The sequence below is a fragment of the Halichoerus grypus genome, chromosome 8 (genome assembly GCF_964656455.1).
Source record: "Halichoerus grypus chromosome 8, mHalGry1.hap1.1, whole genome shotgun sequence".
Lineage (NCBI taxonomy): Eukaryota > Metazoa > Chordata > Mammalia > Carnivora > Phocidae > Halichoerus > Halichoerus grypus.
The window spans coordinates 95,694,452-95,719,487 of NC_135719.1; the positions used below are offsets into that span (position 1 = coordinate 95,694,452).

The 25,036-nt window shown below is 36.5% G+C and overlaps 1 long non-coding RNA gene across 1 annotated transcript in view; it reads left to right on the forward strand.

The window, feature by feature from the left end:
* LOC118522646 (uncharacterized) overlaps positions 1-25,036 on the forward strand; it is a 1,210,141-nt gene that overhangs the window by 449,166 nt on the left and 735,939 nt on the right. The window contains exon 8 of the long non-coding RNA XR_013440670.1: positions 21,212-21,312. This is a non-coding gene — a long non-coding RNA (uncharacterized LOC118522646). The remainder of the gene's footprint in view (positions 1-21,211; positions 21,313-25,036) is intronic.

Sequence of the window (25,036 nt, forward strand, 5' to 3'; positions counted from 1 at the left end):
GAACTACCAGGATTGGCTAGATTATTCAGGTTGCACTTCTGGCCTTGAGCAGGGACCATTGTTCATTAGGAAGGAGGAGAAAAGGGGCAATGCCTGTTAGGTAGGTAACTGAGAGTGTCTGATATATAGAGGGAGCTTGACAATAAGTGATGGTAATACTAGGCAAGAAAAGAAAATAACTGAGAACTCTGAAAACCATAAATAACATTAATGCTTATCTTTTAATTTATCTGGAGTAAAAGGGGAAGAAATGTAACTTAATTGTGCCATCTAAATGGTTTCTTCTTCTGGTAAATTGTCCTCCTGCTGTTGATGAAGACAATTATTCCATGTGTGTATTAGAGTCCTGCTAGCTTAATAGATCCCTAATGAAATTAGCAGAGTTTGTGCATCATTATGGAACTTTATAGGCAAAAAAAAAAAAAAAAAATCGTTATTAGAGACACCTTCAAGTATTTTAATGCTATGTACTTACATGTTTTATTTAATTTTTTGTTACGAAAGGCCATTTGGCAATAGTCCTTTGTAAGAATCCATTCATTTAGAGTTGCAAAATAAATTGTATCTTATGGGATTTTTAAAAAAAAATTTCTAGCATTAATTTAATATCAGTGTCTGGAATTTTGTTTTGTTTTGTTTTTTTGGTGAGGTCATCACAGTAGTAGTGAGAATTTGAAGTCAGACTCTTAGTGTTTTCAAAGCACACTAATAGTAATAGCACTTAATATCAAAAGTAAAAGAAATACCTGTTCTCTCTATGAAGCCTAAGACACTGGAGGTGATGCAGAGGCAAGGGTGGGTAAGATATAAACACTCGAGTGAACCCTGGAAATAGAAAAGTAGAGAGAGATGAGGTGCTTAGAGAGTAAACTAGTTGGAAAGAGGTAGAGAGGGTATGGTCAGTGCAGTGTGGCCAGGATACGGGAAGATAGGTTGGAACAGAGACCAGTAGAAAGTCAAGAAAGGTGACAGCACTGAATCCTGATAACATGTGGTCTCAGATATGCCCTGTGTTATTAGAACAGAAAAAAGAAAAGGGATCTAGATACTTCTTTCTCGGTACATGTTCACGTTTTCTTCTGCAGATTTTGTCCTCATTAGCTACTCATGTTATAAGACTTTGCTTTCTCTGATGCCATTGTAACCTGTGGTTTCTTCATCATAAACTTACCATGCTCTATTATAAACATTTTCTGGCTTGTCTGTATACTTCCTTGGACTTCAGTTTTCTTGTCCCTATTTTTGTTTCTCAAACCTCTCATATATTCTATATACTATTGTGATGATTTTACTGTATATCAGGGAGAAGAAGGAAAAATAAAGGAGTTAATATTCATTGAGTTCCCTACTCTGGAGGAGATGCTGGGCTGCATGTTTTAGTCACTCTCTTATTCAGAAATGTATTGTTAATAATTACCAGGGCAATCGTGGTTTTAGGTACTAATAATACAAAGATGTGTTGTGTGAAACGTATATAATTTCTGCCCTCACAGAGCTAATAATTTACCAGGTGAGAGACTGACAATGCACAAATAAATAAGCCAACAAAAAAAGATTTTCTAAAAAGAAGGCCAGTTATAAGATATGTGTAGGAGTACATGTTCAAACTCTTCTTATACCCAGAGAAATGATAGAAAAAATATTCTTAGAGAGTTAACTGATACATGGCCACTTTTCAAAATGAGAAAGTGAGTTCTCCTTGGACTGAATACTGTGAAACAATTTATGTGGAGTAAAGCAGGTAGGAGCTTCAATAGTAATCTAAGGGTGGTATCTCGGATGTCTGCTCCGTGGAGAAACAACACAGCTAAACTGTGTGGTGAGCCACCAAAGCTTAGGACACATTCAGGAAAGTTCTATTGTGAAAAATGAGTTCACAGCCCCTTCCCCCCCCAAAGTAATGAAGATCAGTGTGAAAAAGTGCATTATAGAGTAAAAATAGAAGATCTTGGGCCTAAGAAAACAAAGTTCCATGCCTGTTTTTGAGATTCAAATTAAAACTGGATGAGGATTAGAAATAGAAAGGAAATTCCATATCTAGCTAACAAATTAGGAAGAGATGCTCAAACACATGGTTTCTGGAAAAATGCAAATTAAAAAACAATGGAATATCACTTTATACTTATCAGCAGGAAAAAAAAAAAAAGGAAAATAGGATAATCACCTAGTATTGTTTGGGACATGAGACTATAGGAACCCCTGTGGGAATGTGGATTGCAGCAGGCATCCTGGAGGGCAGTTTTATAGCACTCAGTGACATTAAATAATGACATTTCCTATGGCCTATAAACTCATGGACTTCTTACCCCCAGAGAAGTAATTCCATAAATAATGTGTGCAAATATATTTGTTGCAGGCTTATTGGTGGTAGTGGCATATTTGTTGTCATAAGGCAACAAACAGATCAAATACAATAGAATAGAGTGTAGACTGTAGAACTTTGAACCAATGGCTAGATGGACAAACAACATAGAGTTCTAAAACATGTAGCTGAGTAAAAACAGCAAGAGGTAGAAGGAAGTCTACAAACCAGTAGCATTTATGTCACTTACACATCCATGCCCACAAACTAGCATTGCATATTTAAAAGGACATACACAATTAAAGAGATACATATCTAAAGCATTAAAATGGTTGTCCCATGATGGAGCAGGGAATGGCGATGGTCTTGGGGAACAAAAAGGATTTTAAAAAGAGAAGACAGACTAAAAATAAAACATAAATGGTGAGATTACTTCAAGAGATAAAAGAAGTAATCACTTCTAAGAGACAAGAATAAGAGATTAGGAAATTGAACCAATTAGAAGTTACGAATATGACGATGCACTTGACACAAAGTACTATGAGGCAAACAGGTCATACGTTCCTGTGGAAAATAGTGGTGGCAACGTGGAAATAGGACTCTCCATGGTCAACAAAGGGCTCTCTGAGCTGATGAAGTTTAAGACAAAACCAGTAAGAGGAGAAGCAGTCAGCCATGTAAATACTCTTGAGAAGAGACTCCTTGACACACAGGTTGGCCTGTTCTAGACATCAAAAGGCCAGGGTGACTGGTGTGTGGTAAACAGGGGAAGAAGATACAATCACAGGTTAAGGCATGCAGAGCCTTTGGATTTCATTCCAGTTATAGTGAGAAACCCTACAAGGTATTAAGCAGATGTTAATATTTGATTTACATTTTTTAGGAGTTTACTCTGCCACTCTGAGTGGAATGGAGTAGAAGGGAACAACAGAAAGAACAGGAAACTGGTTGGGAGGCATTCCCTGAGAAAGATGATGTCTCGGACTATAGCAGTGCCATGGAGATGGAGAGAAACAGAGGCAAGATATAATTTGGAGATAGAATTAACAGGAATTACTGATGTGCTGGTTAGGAAAGTGAGGGAGAGGGGAGAATAAAGGCTTTTAGGTTCTTAGCTTGCCATTTACTGACAGAGGAAGAGTAGGTGAGAAACATTTTGAGTTGAAATCAAGAATTTGATATCAGATAGACTATATTTGGCCTCTGGTGAGACATCCAACTAAAGGTGTCAAACAAAGTATTGGATAAAAAAGACAAGAGTGAATATAATGGATTTAAGGTAGAGATGTAAATAGGAGAGACAATTTTTATATGGGCCATATTTAAGCCATGGAAACGATTGGCCAGACAGAGTGTTTACAGGGAGAAAAGAACACTTATACAGCATCTTGAGGAACTCTCATCATTTGGATATCAGGTATGGACAGGGGAGCTAGCTAGTAAGGAAGACTGAATAGGCGTAGCCCAAGTGGCAGGAGGAAAACCAACCAGTGTGTTTTCCCTAGAACCAAATGAGCAGTGTTTCACGAGGGAAGGAGCTGCTAACTCTGTCACATTCCACTGAGAAATAAAATGAGGACAGAAAAATGGGTCCAGTAATTTGGCAACATTGGAGACTTTGGTGATCTTAATAGGACTAATTCCATGTTTTTTGAGGGCCTGAGTGGAATGGATTGAGGAGTGAATGTAAGATAAAATGGAGACATCTGTAGACAACACTTTGGAAGTCGGTCTCTGAATAACTGGGGCAGTCAGTACAGGTAAGTAATGTTGGCTTAAAAATAAGTAATCTGTCATTTAAGAACATTTACAAATTGATTCTAAACACAGTACTTTCTCTATTCTAGCCATATCTGTTCACTCATTCTCCCAGGCCAGGCTGAATGGAAGCAGTTAGTTTCTTCATATAAGATGATTACTGAACTTCTCAGGGCAGGTTAATAATTTAGCATCCCATAAAACTAATGTTCTTGAAGTTATCTGTTCAACATTATTGGGAGTGAGGTCTATAACAACAAAGATTTTTGTTTGTTTCATTTTTACTCCAGCTAGGTATTTTCTTTTTCAGTGGGAGTAGGATCAACTACATGTTGAATATTCAAGAAGTTGAGACCTGAGTTCTTGGCATCATGTTTATGATTTATCCTGTTGGCAGTTCAAGGCCTCTTATACATAGACACCAGGACAGTTTTCCTAGATGGCTTATTACTTTAATATAGCTTTCTTATCCTGGTTCCTTTGCTTACAGTAAATATGCCCATCTGCAGGTTCTCATCTTCTCTGCTCCCTCTTGCCCTTTCTACTTAACATAATTTCTTCCACTTCTAAATTTTCCTCTCTGACCCAGCTGTGTTAATCTTCCCTTCCTTTGGACATCTGCCTTTCTTCTTGTCTCCAGTATCTACTTAGCAATTATGCTTGTTCTTTACTTGCAAATTTTTAATGTTTTTATTTACTTAAATGAATACTTATTTATAGTACCCAATAATGTTTTTGCTTGGCTCCTGAGGAATTTGTAGGGTTGGCTTCTATTTTGGCACTCTCTGTGACACCTATCTGTTCTCCTGTATCTCGTCAGGACGTATACCTAGTATGTGACATCAGATATCAGACTGGAAAGGAAATTTTGTGTAATGCCTTCTTTCCCTTTGTCCCTGATTTACATTAGAGAAATTTAAAGACAATTTACCTATTTTCTTTTCACATCCAAAGTGTGTCACACTGACGTCTTAGTAAAAACAAGGAACAAAGCTTTGATAAATTTTTGAAAATCTGGAGTCATGCAGAACTGTTTTAGAACCCTACTTCTGTCATTTACAAGCTTTACAGTTAAGGTCATGCTTATTAATCTCTCTGATCCCTGTTTCCTTCTGTTGAGTGGAAATAATAACCTATTTCTTTGTGACACTTTAGTAAGTTAATTTTGAAAAGCTCATAATAAGGATGATCACCATGAGTTATTAATTACCATGAAAGTAGTAATAAAACAAAGTCAAACATTTTGGCTGCCCAAATTGAAATTAGGTCCCCTGGTCTCTTCAGGTTTATGCCTCTGTGATACAATCTGGGTGATTTATATCAAAGGGCTTATTTGATTTATTTTTCAAGTTGGGTAGGAATTTTCTCATTTACAAACACAGTGCTTTTTAGCACTTGAAGAAATTCAATAAGTTTCTGTTGAACTGAATTTCAAGTGATCATTTGGCCTGCAAATGTATGTGTGTGACCCTGATGTTAGCATTCCTTCCTCTTGTTCTAGCCCCTTCAAAGATGACTTCTCACCAGGATATCCAGGGAAAGAACTTTCATGTATCATGTTCACTTCTAAGTCAGTTCTAGTTTACATTTTGATCTGACCTAGGCTAAAAACCTGGATTAGTACTGGAAACTTCTCACAATTTCTTTACTACCATTTTCCTCTCATGATGCTGTTACATTGGGGTTTAAAGAAATGAATGTGAAAAGCCTCTATTCTATTTTATCTTTCCCAGATTCTAATGTACTATTTACAAAGTCTAGAGAAGTATAACAGACTTTACTGAGGAATTGATATATCTACTAGAAGTTACTATATGGGAGACAGAGAAATACATTTTAAATCAAACTTTGAAATATCATGATATTCCTAAACCATGGCAAGAGAACAAGAAGGTTAAATTTATTTCAGATCTCACAGATGTACCTTAGAGCTTTACTCTTCAGGACCACTTCAAAGTGTTTCATTCTTCAACACTTCTGCATGTAAGTTTACATCCCCCGTTAAGAAACCCCACTCCTGTCCTTGCTCCTGTTAATGGGACATAAAAATTTCCCAGAAGGCTGTGAGGCTGGGTTCTAGCCCTCCAAATCTAGTTCCCTTGGAGGATTCCCTCCAGTAAGATATACTTATTCCTCTCCATTGTTTTTCAGTACCCAATGGGTTACACACATGTACACAAATACAAGTGGTAAAACCAAAATCCCTGTTACAAATAGAAACATTTTCCTCACTTTGATTGTAATCCCGTAGAACCACCCTTCAACAAATGGGAGAAAATGAGTCATTATGTCATTATGTTGAGCATTGTTAGGTATTCTTTGTTTTTCTTATTGTGTTTAGGTTGTGCCTCAGTTTCTACAGTACATAAAATTCAGGAGCTTTGAAACTGTAGCATTACTTGATGGACAGCACTTCTTAACTATGCAAAACCTCTGCAGTAACTCTGAGCTTTTACGGATCTTTCTTTTTCTCCTTCCCTCCCTTCCTCCCTCCCTTTCTCTCTCCTTTCTTTCTTTCTTCCTTCCTTCCTTCCTTTCTTTCTTTCTCTCATCAGATTAAATTTTGGGTTACTGTAAATGAAAGAAAGACTACATAAAGAATCATTATCTCTCATCAAAGCAACCTCTAGGAAATTGGAAGGATGTTTTAAAGGAAGTAATCAACTAAAATTTTACCAACTATAGCTGCAGAACATATTAGGGAAAAAAAATCAGGATTCACATGGATATGTTTCTGTAATCAAAAAATCAATTATTGTGATAAAATATCATTCATTGTAGAAAATCTCAAAAATTATGTTCCTAGACACATAAAGAAGAAATAAAAATAAATGTCACAGTGAAGATATAAAGCCACTGTCAACAATTTGGTGAACATTTAGGTCTACCAACCTATCTATAATTTTTCTATTATCTGTATGAAATTTTGATCTAGTTATATTAATCATTTTATAATTCAATTATTCTAAATATAATAAATCACAATAATTCTCACATATTAAATATTTTTGAGGACTTGATTTTTGACTAGGATATTCGGCTATAAGTATGTGCTGTGTTTTAATTTATTTAATCACTTGTTGTTCCACGATTAGAAAGTTTTCAAGAATTGTTTTACTTCTTACAATAATAGTTTAATTACTATTTATATTACTTTACAATAATAGTTGCCTACTTATATTTATTTACAATAATAGTTGACTTGTTATCTTTGAGTCATTTTCTTGCAAAATAGAAAATTGACATCTAATAGTTCTTAATTTTTTTGTTGTTAACTAGGCCCCTATATGATTAAAAAAAATCTACAGTTATGGCTAAAGTCACAGATCTGTCACAAACCTCTGAAAGTAAATCATGGTTCTTAGAAAAAATTTTATTAATAAGAAAAACTTTAACTTATGGTAACTATTTCTTCTAGTAATTTTCTCCCTCAAGATACTGAAAAATAGGAATTTACTGTAAGTATAAGCCATTTTAATAATGTTTGTGTGTGTGTATTAGGGGGGAGGTCTGAAGCACCTTTATACCAGAAAAAAATGTACCAAGGAAATGTCAGTATTTTTCAGTGGGTCAGGAATAATAGAGCACCAGTTGAACATAATAATGTTTCTTTGTTAAAAAGATTCATTTTCTCTGTTGGTCATCGTGTTGACATTTCCAGCAGATGGCATTATTACACTGAAGAACCAAATAATATAGGCCAGGCATTCTTTTAGTAAATGAACATTTTAGAAAGGAAGAGAAGAGGGGAAGGAATTATTACTTATTGAAGTCTATTAGGTGTTAATCCTTTTCTATGTGTAATTACCCTTAATGCACACAGCGACCCTTATAGGTAGGTATTATTATAAACTGAGGCTGAAAGAATTTAAGAAATTTAGTGTTCACAAAGCAAGTAAGTGACAGGTCCAGGATTATAATCTAGATCTGGCTGATTCAAAATACCTGGGTGGCTACTATGTTTAGAATCTGTGGCATTACAATGAAAATATTCATTCTATAGAAACAACTTCAAATGAATGAGGTTGATACCTTCCAAATATTTTTGGGGTGGGGGAGAGTTTAGAGTTTTGTTGTTGTTGTTTTAATGAAATATTATCAACTTTTTTTTTTTTACAAAAAGGGTAGAGGCATTTCTGTCACAATGGAACAGAGACATCTGAAAATCTATTCCTTTTCAAAAGCAATGAGAATACTGCCCCCATCCCCCCAAAAGTAAAAATCAATGTTTTCAGAACTCTAGGAATTAATTAAATATTGCAACAATCTGGAGAGGGTTTATACAAGAAAAATTACTGAATGTTAGTAAGAACAGCAATATCTGTGGCCTTGTAAGTTGTTCGCTTCTCATTCCCTTTTCCCCAGCACCGTGGTAGTTTTGAAAACCATTAGCCTTGTAGCCATAATAGTTGTGAAATCCAGCAGCTTAGAGATACTTAGAGAAAAGAAGAATGGGGTTGAATATCTCCCAAATGCCCCATTCCAAGAGAGTTGTTAATATTCATCCCGTCTAGCAGATCTCTGGAAAAGCCCTTCACAGAATGTGTTTATATTCAGTCTGACTCAGCGCTCACTCAGTGAGAGAAGCTCTTTCCCCTGCAGTCTTTGGTCAAAAAGCCATCAGCATCACAGCTGAGAAAATACCAGTTGACCAAAACAACAGTCTCAATGTAAAACCTAAATGAAAAATTAGGGAGATAGAATGTTCATTGGAGGCTTTTAGAAGCTTGAATTTATTACGGGGAATCTTAAAATCCACGTGCATGTGAGAACTGTCAACATGCCTGGAGAGCCCTGGGAGAGCACTATTTCTCATCTCTGGGTGAATATAAAGTTTTATACAAGCTGGAAGCAAAGGCTAAGGTAGAGTTGTAAATCACCAAGCACTGAAGTTTCGCACTGATACTTTTTGCTGATGGTCTCTCTGTGTGTAAGAGGTTTACTGGTTCAAGGTATTTAAGGATATTTCTATCCAATCATTAGCTTGCCATTAAGCTAAGCAAACAGAGATGTTAGTGGCTGCACACATACAAAATAAAGACTATAAAAGAATTAGCCGAGGAAAGTTGCAAGCAAACAGTGACTACTATTACTACAACAAAAACTACAAACAGCAATGAAAATAAATGCTTGGTAAGGAGGAATCTCATTTTTAAAGTTACCACATTATAATATTATAACACCAGTTTTTTAGCAAAAACATTATCAAGCAAGGAGAGAAACAAGGAAACATGATCCATACAAAGGAGGAGAATAAATCAATGAAAACTGTATGTAAAGAACAAACTCAACCCATAGGTAAGTAGAAGGAAGGAAATAACACAGAAGAGAGAAGAAATAAATGGAAATGGAAAGGCAACAGAGCGAATCCAGAAGACGAATATTTGGTTCTTGAAAAGATCAACAAAATTGACGAATCATTAGCTAGAATAAACAATAAAGAGCTAGACTCATTACTAGAGTCAAGAGTGAAAGTGGGTATCACTACTGTGAACAATCATGCCACAAACTGCATAACCTTTGTGAAAGTAAAAAGGTCCTAGGAACCCCACCTGCCTCTTTTGAAAAATGGCCCTAATGGTCGTATGGAAGTGCAAGGAACGCAGATCACTAAAACATATTGAAAAAGAATAAAGTTGGAGGATTCACATTTCCCAATTTCAAACCTTTCTATAAAGCTACGATAATGAAAACAGTGTGTTCACTGGCACAAGGATCAACAAATGGAATAGAATATAAATTCCAGAAATAGCTTCTTACCTTTGTCAATTGATTTATAAAGAGTGTCAAGACAATTTAATGTGAACACAATAGTGTTTTTAACAAATGGTGCTGGGGCAACTAGATTTTTATATGTGAAAAAATGGACTTGGACCCCATGTCACACCGTATAAAATATTAACTCAAAATAGATCAAAGTCATATATTTAACAGTCTATATAGCTCTTAGAAGAAACATAGGGGTGATTCTTCATGACTTCGGGTTAGGCAATAGTTTGTTAGATATGATATCAAAAGTACAAGAGACTATATTATATGTCAACCATACTCCAATTTAAAAAATTTACATAAGAGACAAAAGAAAAAAATAGATAAACTGGACTTTAGAAGCAAAACTTCTGTGCTTTAGAGGACACTATCAAGAAGTGGAAAGGCAATGTACAGAATGAGAGAAAATATTTGCAAATTGTATATCTGATTTAAAAGTATATGTCTAGAAGATAAAACTCTTAAAACTCAAAAATAAAAAGACAACCCAATTAAAGATGGGCAAATGATTTGAATAGATATTTCTCCATGGAAGATACGGAAGTGACCTACCTGTAAGCACATGAAAAGATGCTCATCATTAATTATTAGAGTAATACAAATTAGAACCACCATCTGAGATACTATGTAATATCCCTTGATAGCTAAAATTAAAATTAATAGGCAATAACAAGTGTTGGTGAGAGTATGGAGAAATTAGTATCCTCCCATATTGCTGCTGGAATTGTTAATGGTACAGCACTTTGGCGAACTGTTTGGCAGTTCTTCCAAATGTAAAACACAAAGTTGCCATGATTGGATCCAAAAATTTTACCCTGTCAGTATAAAGCCCCTGTACACCAATGTTCAGAGCAACATTATTCTTACTACCCCAAGTGTAAACAACTCAAGTGTCCATCAGCTAATGACTGGGTAATTAAAAGGTGGTATATAGACATTGGGGAGGGTATGTGCTATGGTGAGCCCTGTGAATTGTGTAAGGCTGATGAATCACAGACCTGTACCCCTGAAACAAATAATATATTATATGTTAATTAAAAAAAGGTGGTATATCAATACAGTGGAGTATTACTCAGCAATAAACAGGAATGAAGTGCTGATACATGCCACAGCTTTGAAAACATTATACTATGTGAAAGACGCTAACAAAAAAGACAACAAAAGACAGCTCAATGTATAATTCCACTGATATGTAATGTCCAGAATAAGCAGATCTGTAGATCCAGAAAGATTAGTTGATGCCTAGGCTTGGCAGGTGGGGAAAGAGCATTGACTGACTGCTAATGGGTATGGGATTTTTTGGGGGGGTGATGATTAACAATTCTGTGAATATACTAAAGCCCACTGAAATATACACTTAAAAAAGTGAACTGTATGGTGCGGGTATTATCTCAATAAAACTTACAAAAATATATAACACAAATGCAGGTTTTCTTTTCAAACTGAGATAGAGTGTCCCTATCCTTGCAGATGTGTAGGAAGACTAGCATATATCCAATACTTTCTTTGGGTCAATGACTTTAGAAATATGATCTCACTTAAAATGACCATCTTTGTCATATTATTGTTATCCTTGTCATTTTACAAGAAGGAGATGTTATGTTAGAGGGTACCTACTTTCCACAGGGTCACACATCTAATAAGTGCTGGAGCCCACGTCTACCTTTTTTGCAAAGCCTGTATACTTTCTATCCTTCATTCTGTGATTCACTGAAAAGATGTTTCATTGTTTTCATCGTTAATGTTGTATGTTGTTCTGTTTTTGCTCCAGGAAGGGTGATAACTGCCCCCATGTTAGTTTTGATTATTGGCAAAAACAAGTTGAGAAAAAAATGTCAGTTTTCTCTTTTCACACCACTTTATTAATAGCTAATTTCAAAGCTGGCCAGCCTGTGACATTCTGTTTGGTATACTGAATAGACTTGGTACTGTGTCGACCGAGGATTCTTGTCTGTCTGCAAACTGAAATTGAACTACAAAATAAGGAAGACAAATGTTTCAGGGGAGGGGATTTTTCTCGGTATAAAAATAATTTTCTCTCAAGTTGATTAATAATGTAGGCCTTCACTTCCACAAAGCAGTTTAGAAAAGCAAGAAATAATCTGAGTTTTCAAATATAGGCATTGTTTTAGGAGTTGGTATTATCATATTAAAGTTGAGCTGGTTTGGAGAAAACTATGCATCTATGTGGGGTTTGTTAACATTTTTCAATCATAAAGAAATTACATAAAGTATTCTTTTAAGAGGCAGACTACCTTAATACATTGATAATGATTCTCCGTACAGAATGTTTGAGGAACAGGGTAGTTACTCTCCCTGGGTCTCGTTTTCTAAAACGAAGCACCGTATTAGCCACTCCTGAGGGTCCTTTCTGGCTTTTTGATTATATGACACTCTGACTAGCACAGAGGCACACCTGCAAACCTGTCGAGAGTTCCTCAGAATCATTAATGATTATTCATGGCAAGGGAAGCGGAGGTAACATTGACTCTGAAAGCCGATCCTTCTCGCTGGAGAAGTGTGCTCTTGTGTCACAGTGTTTTTGTGTATGAGAAATGCCACCTGCCAGTACTTGAAGGTCTCTGAGCACAAGGGATCGACTCAATGCCCTTCATGTTAAAACATCTCCTGCAAGCCTAACACAGTGTACCTGTGGTGAGGGCCGTAGTATGGATGCTCACATTGATGTTTTTGAGAGTTTCTGCTACACATATCCAGCTTGATCTTTGTCTCTTGCCAAAAGATACATGACAAATCTAGGGTGTCTTTTTTTTTTTTTTTTTTTTTTAAGATTATGGCTGTTTTGCTTTTAATCAGAATTTTTTTGAAGTACACTAAGCTGGACATCCTCTTGGTGCCTTACACATATCTTTAGTGGGATTCTATAATAAAAAAAAAGTACATTATTTGAAAGGAGAACAATATGTGCTAATATTATCGCAGAAAGAAAAATTATAAATGATTCACAGAGTCACAAGAGTTTTTATTCTTGATCCTCTTCTTGCCATTGTAGATCAGATTCATTTTTAGTGATATAAGCTAAAAATTATTCATGAATTCTCTACTAGCATAATCAAGAGTCTAAAATTAGGACCATATCTAAAAAATTTAGGATAATATTTTAAGTTTAACTTTGTTTTTAATTAGCAAGATGAGATAAAAAAATAGATTAATACATTATTTAAAGATCAAATTTGCTTTCAAGCCTGTTCTATTTGTTTCAATTCCCAGGATAGTTCGGGCGAGGACTGGAACGAATCAAGGTTGCCGTAATGAGCAGCCATATACTGGGAAGGGCTGAACAGGATTTCTAGGGACTAGTCATTTTTGTTGCTGGAAGTAGTCAGGGCTAGCTATATTCTGAATTATTGCTGCTTATAACTTCAGGAGCTTAAAGAATCAGAAACCAAGAGTAATGACCTAGACACCGTTTTGAACCTTAGAACACTTTAGAATGTACAAAGCCATTCTCTCCCTATAATCACATCTTACAATTTTTTTTCTAAGAAAATAAGAAAAATATATGCTCAATGTGAAAATTTTGGAAGATACAAAATACAGAGAGAAGAAGGTTAAAAATGTTCTTGTTAATATTTTGGTACGTTTCATTGTAGCTATGATAGTTTTTTAATAAACTTTTGTACTTAGTGAATCCAGCCCGTATTTGTGAGGAATTTTGCTGAAACATTAATAATGAGATAATTCTGGGGAAGTTGTATCAAATGGTTCTATATCCTGAGAGAAACCTGTATTGATGTGAAATGAACAAACCTTTTAGAATTTCTAAAAAAGAAAAAGAAAAAGAGTTTTATTTAAGCCCAAGTGAGGACAGCTGCCCTAGATATATAACCTTCACAAAGAAGAGAGTGCTCCAGAGAAGGAACGTTTGATACGGGGTTACATATGTTTTTTGTTACGTCAAGAGTTACAAATCACTTTGATGAAGGGCATTTCGGAAAATTACAAACTTTATCTTGTGGGTTTAGTATGTGCAAGGTTGCAGGCTTCAGGGGTATGGGAATGGAACGTAGGGAGATTTTTATTCTTCAGTTTGAAATGTTTCTTGGGTTATTTGCTAACGAAGCAGATGTACAATGTGTGCTCAGGGCTGAAATAGAGCCCATGCTTTGAAGTTGGGTGAAGTCATTTTGACCTTGGTAAAAGTATAGCTTCCCAGGGAGCCCAGAGTCAGGACCCACAAACATTAAAAGTTGAAAATTTTCGGGCGCCTGGGTGGCTCAGTCGTTAAGCGTCTGCCTTCGGCTCAGGTCATGATCCCAGGGTCCTGGGATCGAGTCCCACATCGGGCTCCCTGCTCGGCGGGAAGCCTGCTTCTCCCTCTCCCACTCCCCCTGCTTGCGTTCCTGCTCTCGCTATCTCTCTCTCTGTCAAATAAATAAATAAAATCTTAAAAAAAAAAAAAAAAAAAAAAAAGTTGAAAATTTTCTTTCTCACATGTTTACAACTGATGAAATGTATGGTAGCTCCTGGTTCACCTATTTTCTGGGTCTTGTATAGTACAAGCTTCTGGGTTATTTACTTGGGAAAGTTAGGTGCAGTTAATGGGTTATGCCTTAAAAGATAGGCAAATACCTTGGCTTTATTCTATGGAAAAAAGAGGATATTGTAAAAATGAGCAAAGGATAAATATAGGCAAGGATGTCTGGAAGGAAAAATTTCAGGCAAACCTTGAGATGTTGTCCTATGAGTAATTTAGAAAGGCTGTTTGAACTGTGTATCAGACGCATCTTGCTCACATTCTCAGATTTTTGTGGTCTCATGTGTGTCACCCTTGGCCACTGCTCCACCTACGTCACTTCTGTGGTGACACACTCCATGCAGGCTGAGTGATCCACTGCCTGAAGCCAGCAACTATACACCCAGACTTGCTGCCGTTCCCAAAGAGTAAAATATGCAATTTGGTAAGTACTGTTTGGAGCATGAAAGAACACTAAAGGAGGCAAGGAAAGCTTTGCTGGGACTTGAAAATTTAATAGGATTTTGTTAGATGAACAAATTGGAGAGGAGGGATTGCTATGGAGAAGAGAATAGACATGGAGCTCAATTAGGAAGTTGTTGCAATAATCCTCATAACGATGAAATAAAACCACCACAGTGGCTTGGGAAATGGAATAAGAGAATTATTTGAGACATAATTATGTGATGGAATTGACATATTTAAGAAATTGGAAAGATGTAATAGGAAGTGAAAGCAGGTGAGAAAAGGAATAGCTAAGAGGAATCCCAGGTTCCTGGTTTGGGCAACTAGGTTGATAACGAAGCTATTAATCATGGAAAGAATTCAGGTAGAAAATTCTTTAGGTTACAATGGTGGTGAGATCATTCTTTGAAATTTTGCATTCAACATGTTTGTAGCATATCCAAGTGGAAGTCTGTAAGGAGCAGTTAGGCTATAGGGAGAGGAATATGGGAAAGACTAGAGCTAGTGGCTTTGACTTCCAGTTATTGGAGATTGGATCTGTAGGCATAGAAAAGGGAATACAACCAAGGTTGGACATTTTGGGCAATGCTAACATTCATCGTTCAGGGAAAGGTGAGTGAAGTCAAAGTAACTGAAAAGAAGTAAGAAGTGAATGAAAAGATAATAATGAAGTGACAGAGAAATTATTTAAGAAGTGATAGCATCCAAGGAATTCAAGGGTCTGTGTTCCCATGATAAATTGTAAAATTATAAGGCCAACAGGAATTGCATATCAAGAGATACTATTCCCATTTCCTGGAAGAATATTTCAGGACAACTGTTGCTGCGTATGGAGGGGCCATCTAATAATACCAGTTTCTTAGGTTTGAATACTTAGTGGCATAATCCAAGTTATTTCCATGAAGGTTTTATACTATGTTGGTGACTGGAAGCTTCCTTGTGTTACATTCATATCACATTTACATTCATTGGACATTCAACAAATATTTATAGAGTGTCAACCCTATATGAGAGATAGGATACATTTTTAGTGAACTAAAAAGGCAAAGACCCTTGCTCTTGAGAAGCCAACATTCAAGAGACAGAATAAGAAATTAGCACAATATATACTTTTATAAAAGGTGATAAGTGCTATGGAAAAACTAAAATGGAATAAATAAGATAAGGAGTATAGTGGGAACAAGAGGTCTGGGGCTGGGTAGTTTACTATATATATGTTAAATAGTGCATAGGACCTCATTGAGAAACTGAGGTTGGTGAACTATAAAGAGGAGAAGGAGTTAGCCAAGTGGATAAACAAGGAAAGAGCATGCCAGGCTGAAGACAAGATAAATGCTCAGGACAGGTGCACGTCCAGCATGTGTAGGGATCTGGGAGGAGACTGTGGATGTAGGCAGAGTAAGCAAGGAAGAGCAGGTAGATTCTGTAGGGCCTTGTCTGAGTCTTATTAGCAGTAGGAAAGGAATCCTTTGCAGGTTTTAATCAAAGGAGTGACCTGATCTGACTTGCCTTCCAAAGGATCATTTTGGCTGCTCTATTGAGGACAGACTTTTTTTTTTTTTTTTTTTTTTTGTAGAATTCCATGGTTACTGCTACTCCCTGATGCATAAGAGTAAAAATAGGAGAGCTAGGAAAAGGTTAGATAACAGGTAAAATTTGATGATGGTTTCAGGATGGTATCAGTGAAATAGAAATAGATGGATTCTGGATATATTAGGAATATAGAGTCTACAGTATTTCCTTTGTGATAAAACAATTTTGTATAGCAGTCAGCTACACCAAACGTTTGGCAAAGGACCTTATGAAAAGAATATTTTGCAAGGTATTTTAATCCAATGTTAATATGTTACCATCAGATTCATCTTCCTCCTAAAATTTATGCTAATTGGTATTGTAGTTATCGCTGTGTTTAAGTCACTAGGCTCTGCAAATATGTGTCTGACAGGGTTTCATGGTGTGTAAACAGGATTAACTTGTGAGGTGGTAGAAATTATACCTGCTCTTTTCCCAATGGCTTTAGATGGAATATACTTTCAGGTTGTTTCTCCCTTCCACAGATTCAGTACTTCGAATCCCTGAATATCTAAATAATTCTCTTGACATGACTCTTTCAGATATGCTGGTCTAGTTGGTATACTTTGCATGTTATAAACTATAGTCATTTTAAGTTAATGCCTTTAAATTATGAAACCTATAGTATTGTATTATTACTGGCCAAGGCCTTTGTGAGAGGCTGTTATGAGTGTAAAATTTGGTTCAATTGAGAGGAACATTTGGATGACTTCATAAATATTGATTGAAATACATGCTGGTCTAAGAAAATTATAGTTTGCATGGTTTGATCAAATAATGCAGTTCTGCAATTTTTTTTTGTCAAATTTAAGTTTTCCTCAACAGATAGCATTGGAATGCTCTTCTGTTTAAGTTAAACATGGCACCATATTTAATTGTCCAATTATCTTTTAGTGGCATCTTTACTACAGGAGTATGTTATCTTGGGCAAAAACAAGTAAGTGTGATAAGCAAACCCTTACAACTAGTCTTTTTATTTTGTTTTATTTTACTAAAATAAAAATAGTAAAAACTACTTTTGGCTAACAGTCTAAACTGTTATAATATATAACCAAATGAGCTCAATGTATATGTGCATACACACACACTGATAAGTGTATGCATGTGCACATATATACATATGCAAGCCCATGATGTTTAACAATATCATCAGCTAGTGGAATTAAGCTCAACATAGCTATTATATTTGTAGCCATTGTGCATTGTGTTTTCATTAAGTACAGGCAAATAATGAAATAAATTGGTTTTCTCTAGTTAACCTATGGACTAAATCTTACATTTAACCTGAATATTATGAATGTCTGTCTTTAATTAAGGGCGTGACAAATGTATCATTTGTTTTAGGGTTAAAAAGAATAGAAATGTAAAGATGTTAAGTAACTAGGCAGGTCACATTTCTTCTTGTGGTTTGTAATATAAGTGAATAAATTATTGCTGACATTATGCTTTCTGAGACAGGTATTGCAATAGCATGGTTATTAAGGAATGCTCTTAAATCTTTGAGTTAACTTTTTGTTAATACATGCATTTTGTTTGGATAACAAAACAGCTGGAGTGAAAAAAAAAACCCACTATTTAAAAAAAAACACAACTGAAGGTCACTGCTCTGCCCCTCTGGGAGTGGCATGATTTCTCTCCTAAAGTACCTGGACATTTTTTAACAAGACACCTTGAGAGACCTCTTTATGTTGGAAAGCAAGAGCCCTCCAGGGTATGGTTTAAAGGAGACTGATGGCTGGACTGCTCAGCATAAGAAATAAACTGTTACTTGAAGGTGGGAGTGACCCAGGAGAGAGAAAGAGAGGGTCAGAAACATAATAGCAGGTAGGGGACAGTAGAGAAATACCAAGAGTGAGAAATTCCTAGGAGAGGGATAATTAAAGGACTGTCCTTATTTCTGTTGTTGCTGTTGGGAGCCGTAATCATCTGCATCTTGCTCCATCACACACCCATTTAGCAGTGTCTACTCTATACACAAATTTCTTGGCTAAATGCTTTTTTGATAAAGGAAAAGGCTGTATGTCTGTGATGGCTGCTGAATAGAGAGAAGAGAATAAATATGTTGGGTCAAACACAAGTGAGAATTTAGCAAGGGAGGAAATCAGAATTAGAGATAACAGAAGGCACACTTCCAGGTTTGGGGAAAATTCTTTCTAAGGAGATTCTTTTCCCTGGACATGAGATAGAAATTAGAGGAAATCATAAAGCAGAGGATGATGCCTGGATTCTACTTGCCTTGGTTGTTGCTTTGAATCTTCACTTCTTTTGGGGCACCTGGGTGGCTCAGTCGTTAAGCGTCTGCCTTCAGCTCAGGTCATGATCCCAGGACCCTGGGATCGAGCCCCGCATCGGGCTCCCTGCTTGCATTGGGCTCCCTGCTAGGCGGGAAGCCTGCTTCTCCCCCTGCCTCTCCCCCTGCTTGTGTTCCCTCTCTCGCTGTGTCTCTCTCTGTCAAATAAATAAATAAGTAAATAATCTTAAAAAATAAATATATAAATGAACGAATGAATGAATGAATCTTCACTTCTTTTATATTCAAAAAGCTTAAACAGCAGTTTTAAATGTAGAAGGATATGTTCTTTTTTTTTTTAAATTTTATTATGTTATATTAGTCACCATACAATACATCATTGGTTTTTGATGTGGTGATCCACTAACTCCATTAGTGGAGGTAGGTTGGCATTCCTGGGCTCCTTGCAGCTTGGGAATATAGTAGGGAATCTCTGAGACATTTCAAACATTCAGAAAAACTAACAAAAACTGAAAAGCTTCTCATGATGAGGTGACATGAGCTAACTAATCTGTCAAATATCTCCTCTATGATAGAATTATATCCACTCAGTTGACAATTGTGTAATGGTATCTCATGCCTATCAGAAGCTCTGATTAGCAGTTAGATGTATTTGATGGAAAAAGGAGGAAAAAACAATTATTAAAAATTTCAATTTATATTTCTGCTCTTTCCTCCTGGGCTGAGGTGAGCCTTCTCATTTTGAAGTCCTCTGTGTTCCTTGAGCAGATAATGAGACTACAGAACTGCAACAGAGACAGAGGTCTGTTAACTCCTAAAGCCAATCCCTTCATAGAAGTCTACTTCACTGTGAAATGGGTGGAAATGGCTCAGCTGTCTTGTTAACTATAGGCAGCTTCTCAAGGAAGTCAATGAAACTCTCAATAGAAGCATCTACAAATTTATGGTGGTGACTGCAGACACAGAGCCCTTGAAGATTTCTCACATCTCCTATTGTGGTTTGAAGAGCATGCTTCAAATAGGACCTGGGATGATGGTTGTCTGCTCGGTCACCAGCAAAAAAGATTTGCAGCTGAAACCCAGGATTCAGTCCATCCTGCAGTCCCTGGAAAAATCTTAGTCTAAACCACAGATCTCAGCCAAATCTCCTACTGACTTCCACCCTCCCCACCCCCAGAAAATTGTGCAATACATATTGTCTTTGAATCAGTCCGTTTTTTGTTTTGTTTTTTCAGTATTCATATTTTAAATATATTAAATAGTAGTCCAGAATCTGACTTCTTGATTTTTTTTAAGTACAATTTTCACACAGCTATTTTAAACATTAAGAAAAACTGGAAAGGGCACAGTTGGCCTAGGGAAGATATCTAGTCACAGTTTTCATCAACTAACTTTTATTGAACACCTGTTATGTGTGGAAATACAAGGTACATAGTGGTACTTTTGGGACTAGTTTCCTCCTCTAAAGTGTGATGCCCTTGAGAATAAGCATCGTCACCTTTTTATTCCCTGCCTGACATAGTGTTCCATACATGTGAGATGAATGAAGAAGTTTCCTTTTTCTCTGTGAAGACTTAAAATATGAGACCTTGAAGGAAGAGGAGGAGAGGCAAGGTGTTGGAGGATTTGGCGAAAGACTGGTCCCTGGCTCCAGCCAACAACTGAGATCTTGAATCTGAGGAAATATCTTTTCTTTGTGGGTGGACAATTTGTTACCTCATTTGGGATATTTGTGTCAGCTCTCAGAGCTCTTAGAAATGCATCCTGCCAAAATAGAGATTCTTTACTGAATCAGAAATAGTGTTAAATAAGTCATTTATTCTTGTGAGTACCCTAGTTAAGATTATATTTTAATTCAGAGTTTTGTTTTGTTTTTCCAATTTCTATGATCTTTTCAAAACATGTTAATGGAGTTCATGGAGAAAATTCATTAAAAAGGTACTTGAAATCAGCAAATCTGACTTTATCACTAATTAGCAGTGTCTGCCCTGACATCCCATTGCTGGTGTTTTGAGGACCATAACATGTTAAAGTTTTGTTATAAATTTTAAGAGGCCGTATAGGTTCAGATCTTGCATTATAAAACAGTAGTTAAGATCCTGGTACTTGAAGTCAGATCCTGGGTTTGAGTCTTGTTTCTGCCTTGTGTTAATTGTACAACTTTGGGCATGTGACTTAGCCTCTCTGAGGCTTCGTTACTTCATCGCCTGACACCTACTAAGTGCTCAACAGATACTATTTATAATCGCAGTATTATTTTTATTGTATTATGCTGCAACTTATTTTAAGGCAAATTTATTCTATAAAATAATATAAAGAACCCTGTGCTGTCAGTCATTTTCTGGGCAAGCATTTAGGGTTAGTTTTCTTGGGAATGCATTATAAGATGATGAATAGCATGATTTTTAAAAAACTGATCTCATAACAAAGAGTAGAGAGTCTTCTATATTAAGAAAAAGAAAGTCGTATTAAATTTGTCCAGGTAAGGAATAAACAAAATTCTACCGTGGTACATAAACTGTTCAAACACCATGAATTAACATTCTTTTAGTACATAGGGATTTTAGGAAAGAAAGAGTTTAGAGTAACAGCCAAGTTATTATATATCCCCTTACAGATAAAATATTGAAAACGAGGAAATGAATACAAGCAAGAAAAATCTAGGCTGTGCTGGCTGAAGTGTACAGAACAGCCCTATTTCCTCTACTGCCAATTGTGGTAAGTAATGGCTGTGGTAAAGGCAGTGGTCTGTGTTCAGGAGAATATCTCACCTGTCTGCTTTTATGGAATTGCTGGAGATCAAGAAAGCAGCTGGATTTAGGGAAAGGTCTTGGATACCAGCAAGATTAGAGTTAGAAAGGTCTTGTTTGACTAAGAGGACATATTATTGACAACATTTGAAGACTGTTACTGGGTTGCCATGAGGAGTCTACATAAATGTGTACTATGAAGTAAAGTCAAAGAGTCTTGTAGAATTATGTGAGATAATGGTGGTCTTAGAGGTCATGGCTCTTTAGTGTGGGAAGCGTTAAGGAAAGAATGGAGTTACGTTATTACGCAGCAGCTCTGTCAAGTAGAGCAGAGTGTGTTTTAAGGGATAGTGCCAATTCCTGGAAGATTTGACAAAGTTCTCTGATTTTTATTAAAAAAAAAAAATCTTCCAAACTTCACAAAAGATGAATTTTATTGTATTTAAAAAAAAATTGAACTTGACATGTTTAACCAATGTGAGGGTGGTAACTAAAGAGAACTCTCCAGTCAGTATTAGGAGACATCATCACCCTTTTAAAATACAAATAACCATTTTGTTTCCTTAATCTCCCTCATTTCTTCTTTGGTCTGTTTCTTAAAGGTGGGTGATTCCTATTTTTTCTTCAGAGTCTCTCTATCTTCCTCCTTTCTTCCTTTTTTTTCTAGTAATTACATTGTCATTTAAACATTATGCTAAATATTCAAGGCACCACTGGATATAAGAAATTAGTAAGACCTGATCTTTGCCCTAAGGTTCATGTGTTAGGGCAGAAAGGTAAGATGATTTGTAATAATATGTGATAAAGGCTATGTGCTTTGGAAACATATAAGAGGTGACATTTGAAGTTCCATAAAGTCTAAATGGGTGTTGAGGAACAGGGCATTTCAGGAATGGGAAATGTGCAAAGACTCAGCATGGGGTGTGAAAATTCATAGTGTCTTGGGAGACCCATAAGTCATCTTGTGTGTTTGGAATATAGAATGTATGTTGGAATGTGCAGCAGCTGAAGCTAGATAAATGGGTAACTAATCATTTTGTATTTTATTCTGCAGGTAGTGCAGAGTAATAAGAGGTTTTTAAGCACTCAGTGGGCTATCTCATTTCTTTTCATGGCTTAAGCAGCCTCCCTAAATTAGTTATTCCCAAATCTTAATCTGCAGTTCTGACTTTGTTCCTTAGTATCATAATCATATTTGAAACTGCTGACTTATTATTATCATCCTGCTGTTACTCAAACGAGTCCACTTCAAAAGAACTTACTTTGCTCCTTTAAATTTTTCCTCCATTTGTGCTCCCTTCCTTGTTTCATGTTGCCGGTTCTCTCAAGTTAGCCAGGCTGAACATCTCAGTGCCACTTTTACCTTCCCTCTTTATTTCAATTTCCCCGTAGTCTTCTGTTCACCAAACCCTACCAGTTTTGCTCCCAAGTACCTCACACCCATTTCCCCATTTCTGTTCCTACTGCCACTTCTGTAGGGCTCAGACTCTCATTCCTTCTCATCCAGACTTTTCAATGGACTTTTAAATGATTTGGTTATTTTCTTTTTCATTTCCAGTCCATTTCAAATATAATGGCATCAGAATTTTCTCACAGAAATGGGGGTCTCATCTTATAATTCCTATGCTCAAGGGGCACTTGGGTGGCTCAGTCATTAAGCATTAAGCGTCTGCCTTCGGCTCAGGTCATGGTCCCAGGGTCCTGGGATCAAGCCCTACATCAGGCTCCCTGCTCAGCGGAGAGCCTGCTTCTCCCTCTCCCTCTGCTGCCACTCTGCCTACTTGTGCTCGCTCACTGTCTGTCAAATAGATAAATAAAATCTTCAAAAAAAATAATTTCTCTGCTCAAAAACATTTAATGGTTCTTCACGTACAGAATAAAGTACTGATTCCTTAGGGCCACAATGCAGGGTCCATGATCATCATCTGTGTTCTTTCTTTTTAAAAATATCTCCTTCCCTTTTCCTTCTTTTTGTAATCTCCTTCCTAATAAATACTCCTTGTCAGAAATCACCATTCATAGGTCCACCATAATGCTTTAAAACAAACGAACAAACAAACAAACAAAAAACAAAACTCTTGATACATCATGTCTTACCTTATATTAATTCCTTTATTCCTTTAATTATATTTTTAGAAGACAGTGTATTTAGTTATCTATTACTGTGTAACAAAGTACCCCCAAATTTCGCAGCTTAACATAACACATTTATTATCTCATGGTGTCACTGGGTCAGGACTCCAGGTGCAGTTTAACTGGGTCCTGTTGCTCAAGCCTCTCACTAAGGCTGAAATCAAGGTGTCAGCTGCAGCTGCAGTCATCTCAAGGGCCAATTGCAAGGCGGGGAGTGTGGAGGGGTGGGGGGCTGGATCTGCTTCTGAGCTCACTCAGTTGTTGCAGAATTCCGTGTCTTCCAGGTTGTTGGACTAAGGCCTCAATTTCTCACTTGCTGGCCAAAGACTGCCCTCCATTACTTGCCATATGGGCTTCTCCATAGGGTAGCTTTCAACACGATGGCTTGCTTTAGCAGAGAAAGAGGAAAGGAGGGAGGGAGAGAGAGAAAAGGAAGTCATAGTCTTTTATAACCTTACGTTGAAAGTGACATCTCATCACTTTTCTTTTTAAAGATTTATTTATTTATTTCAGAGAGAGAGCCCGAGCTCAGGGGTGGGGACAGAGGGAGAGGGAGAGGGCGTTTTAAGCAGACTGTGCAGGAGTGTGGAGCTTGACAGGGGCTTGATCTTACAACTCTGAGAACACAACCTGAGCCGAACCAAGAGTCGGACGCTTAACTGACTGTGCCACCCAAGTGCCCCTCCCCCATCACTTTTGCCATAGTCTGTTTGTTAGAATCACATCACTACATTCAGCCCACACTCAAGGAGAGTGAATTACACAAGGTCATAAATGCCAGAAGGCTGGTATCACACAGAGCATTTATATTTTTAGTCTTTACCTCTGTGTCTAATGATTTAGGCATTGCAGGTCTTTCATAATTATCTGGTGAACTGAATGAAAAACACTATTCCAGTTTGCAGCTCAAATTTATTCTATGTTAATAATTTCAGTTAATAATATTTTATTAGAATCAGTCAACTCCTTTGGAATTTTTTATGTAATAAAAAATGAGGGAAAAAAATGGAAAGATAATAAGGGATTCGTCTGGGAGCTCACCAAATGAAACCCCCTCATTTCATTTGGTCAAGATGGCTACAACCTGCTAGATAGGGAGGGAGACAGGATAGTGTGAGGGAAATTACCCCATGATATCATTTTCTTGAATTTCACTTGAGGTTAACAATAAAATACATACTGGAATCTGTTCCAGGTAATTTCTTTCTTTTTTTTTTTAAATTTTATTTTATTATGTTATGTTAATCCCCATACATTACATCATTAGTTTTTGATGTAGTGTTCCATGATTCATTGTTTGCGTATAACACCCAATGCTCTATTCAATATATGCCCTCTTTAATACCCATCACCAGGCTGACTCCTCCCTCCTCCTCCCCTCTAGAACCCTCAGTTTGTTTCTCAGAGTCCATAGTTTCTCATGGTTCATCTTCTAATTTTTTCAATATTTTGGTTATTTGGTTTCTTAATTTTATGTAATTGTGTGCTTCTTTAAACATTTTAAAATTTAAGGCATTGCTAGGTTTAAAATGATTTTTCTCTATAAGGTATAAATTTGA